Source organism: Triticum aestivum, chromosome 5A (genome assembly GCF_018294505.1).
Source record: "Triticum aestivum cultivar Chinese Spring chromosome 5A, IWGSC CS RefSeq v2.1, whole genome shotgun sequence".
Taxonomy (NCBI): Eukaryota; Viridiplantae; Streptophyta; class Magnoliopsida; order Poales; family Poaceae; genus Triticum; species Triticum aestivum.
Genome location: NC_057806.1, coordinates 466,112,080 through 466,118,079, shown reverse-complemented (window position 1 = coordinate 466,118,079; position 6,000 = coordinate 466,112,080).

Here is a 6,000-nt window from a genome sequence, read left to right as displayed (position 1 = left end):
CTTTTTATCGCTTTTCTTTTTCTGTTTTTCTACCTGGTAATTTTTTGCTTCTTAGTCTGATGATTATGCACATATGCACTTTGATAACTTTCCCTGGTTTTTGGAGTGTGGTAACTTTTGTCCCTTTGATTTTTCTGTGATTTGAAGTGTGGTATTTATGTAGTAATGCACCTGATAACTTTATATGAAGGTGTAGTAATTATATAGTAATGCACCGGATAACTTTTTATGAAGGTGTAGTAATTACATAGTGATGCACGTGATAACTTTTTTCTGATGGTGTGGTAATTACGTAGTAATGCGCCTGATAACTTTTTCTGAAAGTATGGTAATTATTTAGTAATGCACCTGATAATTTATTTATGCCTTGCAATATGGTAATTTTGACTTACTTCTCAATAATGTGGTAATTGTGTGCTTATGTACTTGGTGATTCAATGCTTTAACATTGTTATAAGTATCTACTTATGTCCCCTGCTAACTTGTGTGCATACATTCCTTTATGTTTCATGTGCTTTCTTTTTTTCTGTAGCAAAATATTGCCATTGTAAAAAACCTCAACTGGTGCAAATTTATTGCGGATCAGCTTCACAAAGCCCTTTCAAAAGGAAAGCCTACGACGGGTTGCCTCCTATTCTACAATGTTAGTCCCCCTATTCTTTTTTTGTTCCCATGATATTTGGATTGTACGTCTTATTCTGCCAAACAGCTAGATTGTAACGACCTTTTCTGTTTTTCCAGCTTCTGTATATAGAAGCTATTGGCTTAACTGGCCTTGGTATCATCTTGCCTAATGGTCCTTTTGCAATTAATGTGTGGACAAATGAGTTGGCATCGAAAGTTCTCCTGTTGGATGTCCAGAGGGACAAGCTTTCTTATGGGAAATTACCGGTAATTTCCCATTCGTCATTTTTCTTACCTTCTATGTATTGCCATCTTTTTTATCAAGATCTTAATTTGTTTTTATCATATTTTTTCAGCTCAAGCCCCAATATGGTCAAGACTATTGCTTGTTTGGTGGTTTACAAGGTCTAGATAAATTCATGCATGTTCATGCACCGCAAAACTGTTCTGAACAGGTATTTTTAATCTTTTTAGTGCGTTTGGGTATTTTTGTTTTCCTTTTCCTGGTAAATATTGTTATAAAGACCTGGTAACTTGTACTGTTTTTAGGATGGTAACTTTTTTTATTTTTTAGATTCTCACTTTGGAATAACTTCATTTGAACTTATCTTTGTGTGGTATTTTTAGTTGTTTTTGCATGGTATTTAATGTCTCTCACAACCTGATTATTTGTTTTTTCATTCGTGATTTTCTATCAGAAACTTGCTAAAGCTTCTGCTATTGTGGGTCGCTTTTCGTCTGGCATGGTTGGCCTCCTGGGTGGTCTTGTTAATGAGTTCATGTCCTTGGATGATGAAGACAACTCATGGATGTCCCGTGTGTTAGAGAGCCAACTAAAGGGTTTATCTTCTGCTGCCGGGAAGACTGTCGGGAAGACTGCAAGCACGTCCTGCATCCCGCTCGTGTGAAGTAAAAGATACCGGCAAGCAAACTGTCGAAGGTTCAGATTCTGATCATGAGGATAGTGATGGTGGTGGTAATGGTCACTCTGACGAAGATCTAAATTTTCACGTTCATTACCATGGTTCTTCAGGTGGACCGAACGCCCATGAGGCTTTAGGTAGTGGGGGTAGTGCTGGACCGAATGCCCATGATGCTTCAGGTAGTGGCGCAGCGAATGCAGATGTGGGTGCAACCATGTTTGCAACTGCCAATGTGTCGGTAAGGTCAGCCAGAATTGATACAACTGCTACTGCAGGAACCGATCAGCCTCTCGAGTCTCAGATTATGCTTACTGCACTTTCCAGGAATGTATCTACTGATGGATTGCATAACCAGCCAGATATGACAGATACTCAAAACGAGGCTATTGTTGATGCTTCTGTGAAGAGGTGCGGTTCTTCTCTCGTCCATAACTTGGAAAAGCAATATTCTAGGCGTCACAAGAAATTACGCCTACCTTCTCTGCCCATGGCCACTGGTGCAACTGTTTCTGACCAGCCATTGTTGGATGATACACATCGTTCTATCAAGGCAATAGTCATCAATGAGCTTGGCATTGTAGGCCCTGATAAGGGCACTAACTCAGTAGTTGCCAATCCCACGCGGAAGAAGCAACATCCTCGCAAGTGAGTTTCTTATCATCTTCTAGTTGATTTCTTTTTTTTCATTTGTTATATTGCATTTCTTAGCTGGTAACTTCTGTCAATATAAGCTAGTAACTAATGTTATATTTTAGCTGTTGTGTGCAAATATAATCTGATAACTAATGTTAATATAAGCAGGTAACTAATGTTTTTATAAGCTGGTGATGTCCATGTTTATTTTTCTTTGTGTACATACTTACTTGTTGTTACTCTTTTGTGTTATCACTTTTCCTAGCACCTAGCTTCTGATAATTAGAAGTAAATATGTCTGGATAGTTTCTATTCCTTATCAAGCTTGTGTTTTTTTCTAGAAAGGATAGTAATTATATCATGGTAAGGCTGATAACTTTCAGTAGCTATTTTCACGATAATAACTTCAGTTTTTTATTTGAACAATATGTAGTTTAACTTTGTTTGCATGATAATTTTAGTAGTTATATGCTGGTAAGCATGTGTTATTTGTCTACGGTAACATTTTTCTCACATGCACTATATCCTTTTTCAAATAATAACTTGTCAGGGGTTCGAATGCTCCATCTATTAGTGTTGCCAACCTTCAGCAAACGCGGTCTATCAGTGTGGGTGTCACGTCTGAGGAGATACCTAGTAATCCTGCGTGTTCTTCGGCAGATGTTGACTCGTCTGACACGTCACGCAGGTGATTATGAATGTTATTTTTCCTTGCTATATGATATCTAAATGATTTTCTCTATTTGTTTATTTTTCATTTGTAAATTAGGTGAATATATACCGGTAATTTAACTCTTTTATGTGTGGCATCATAATCTGTACGGGAATGACTGGTAGTTTTTATAGTCAAAGCTCTTACAATATTTATTGTTTTTTAGCATGATAATTTTGTTGGTAACTTTGTTATCTTCATAGTTACCATCTTCATTAATGATTCGTGACGATATTGATTTTTTGCATTATGTGGATAACCAAGTTGGCCATAAGCTGTCAAATAATTTGAATACAAGCTGGTAACAAAAGTTATTTTTTAGCTGTTAACTTCTGTCAATATAAGCTGGTAACTAATGTTATTTTTAGCTGTTGTATGCAAATATAATCCGATAACTAATGTTAATATAAGCTAGTAACTAATGTTTTTATAAGCTGGTGAGGTCCATGTTTATTTTTCTTTGTGTGCAGCAAGAAGACCAAGATTACTGTGAGGAAGGTTACGAAGTCTTCTAAAGTTGCATTTGCAACTAGGTCTTCTCCTCGTTTTGCTCCCAATGACACGAAAGATGATTTTAAAGACTCCCCCATGGTCAATTCTCCAATAGCTGTTGTGCAAGATAATGCCCCTGTGAGGAATTCACCAGATGCTGGTTTTGGAGCTATGGATGAGCTCGCGGCAGCAGCCACTATTACTCAAGTGGTAGAAGAAATTGCCAATGTTGTTATTGGCACTGAAGCTGAAACTTCTGCTGATCAACCTAAAGGAATTGCTCCTCCAATGAGCGTTGTTGTAGCTGAAACTTCTGCTGATCAACCTCAAGGAATTGCTCCTTCAACGAGCACCACCGTAGCTGAAACTTCTGCTGATCAAGTTCAATGAATTGCTCCTCCAATGACCGCTGCTATAGCTGAAGATGACCAAGCTTCTGTCAAAATACCATGTGTTGTTCAAGCTCAAGTTGAATCTTCCCAATCCAATGTGGCAGAACCAGTTGAAACTGAAGATGCAGTGTTTGTTGAAGCTCAACCTGGGGATGACCAAGTCGCCGCCCAAGAATTCAGCATTAATGCATATGTAGAAGATGTTGTTGCTGATAGGGCCTACTGGGATTTCACCCACCATCTTGCTCTCTTGGCCTAGATTTGGCCCCACACCGCCCGGACCAGATATTATTACGACGACCGCAGTCTCAGCTACAGTACCAACACCGCCCCTAGCGGTTGTTTCGACAACTCAAGCACCAGCGGTGGCCCCAACGGTTAACAATGCTCCCCAAGACCGAGCAGCAGCACCCCCAATTGATCATATGGCGGTAGCACCACAAGATTTAAAGAATGCAGAAGATAATCCTATTAACCTTGGTAAGTGAAGGCATATGCGTGTCTTCGCTTTATCACAAAAGAGTGATGGGATGGATGTCTGCTTTTCGAAGACCTTTTTATGCTTTTAGTTTGATCCTTGTGTGTATATTTATGCTCTTTTATCCTATGTATGGACAACCTCCCCCCCCCCCTCTCACATGTAATGACTTATGCTTTTGCATGTGTGCTATGTAATGAAATATGTGTTTTCGTTTCACATTTGCGCTCTTTTATTTTTTATGTTGTCTGGTGTGTGGATGTATTATACGTGATTATTATTGTTCATTTTTCCTGGTAACTTTTACTAACATCCGACTGATAATTATTTGCTAACTAGTTAATTAAATGGTAACATTTGTGATCATACCCTGATAACTTCTGCTATCGCCATGCTGATAACTTCAACCCTTTGTGTGGTAACTTCTGCTATCACCATGCTAACATCTGACTGATAATTGTAGCACTCTACTTTTAACTGATAAATACATCGCTCTACATGAAAGATTTTTGTACCTTGTTTTCCAGCTTACCATTTTATCGTATAGTAACTTTCACCATGATAACTTTTTGCGAATGTTGTGCTAGTATTTTTTTGTTCTAACTAGATACCTACATGTTTTCATTTTTTTTGCTAACTAATTACTTAAATGGTAACATTTGTGATCATACCCAGATAACTTCTGCTATCACCATGCTGATAACTCCAACCCTTTTGTTTCCTTTATCGATGCTGTAAATACACCCCTCCCCTTCCTTTCCCTGCATGCACAGACAAACCATTCTAATACATTTATGCTGCCCCTTTAACAATCCTGACCCCCTCATTTTCTTCCCTTTTTCTCTCTACAGTAATTATACATCATTCTGTACTATCTATCACTTTCTTCTTTAGCTGTTTTTCCACATATTTGACATTCCTTTTGTCAGTTCACAAACTGACCTGATCGCAACTTTTTGAAGAGCGTCAATTTCGAGTTTATGATGCGGATGTTGAAGACGACGATGTAATTATGTGGGTTGAAGAAGTCGAACGTGCCACTGTTAGAGAAAAAGCAAATTACGGTTCTGTAAAAGGTACTGATAGGAAGATTTTATTTAACAAACTTTTTCCTACTGCCAACCTTGATAACATCATTATCTTCATGTTGATAATTTACTGTTCTAAACTCTGATAACTTCTTTTCTTTTTTGTTTCCCCATAATATTTCTTTCCATCATTCCCAACTCTGATAACTCCCTTCACTTCTCTTTTAGACCACCCCACCAGCCCTGAATTCGCTACACTAGTTATTCAACCTCCCTATGGTAATCATTCAGCCAATGTGACTCCTAAATCGTACATTCATAAAGTTAGGGTAAGCCTCCCATCGCAGTTCCTTCTGCCTCCATATTGTGGCCTCACAGCATCTGCACTCAAAGAGGTTATTTACGCAGAAGTTATCAAGCACACCACTGATTCAGTTGACTCCAAGATAAAACAGTAATGACATTTACTGTTATCCTTTTCTCTAGTATTTTAACCCCTCACCGGCAAAACATTTGCTTATATACTATTTTTTTTCTTTGTTTTCTTTTTAGTATTAGGGTTATTGACATCGATGGGCGGTGGGTCACATTGGAGGAGCTTGCTAATAGTGTGATAGAAGGTGGTCAAGTTTCGAATAATATTGCAGAGCTCCACATCCGAACTCTTTGTGATTCTATACCCCCAGGGAAGATCATCTTTCCAGGGTTGCTGTCAGTA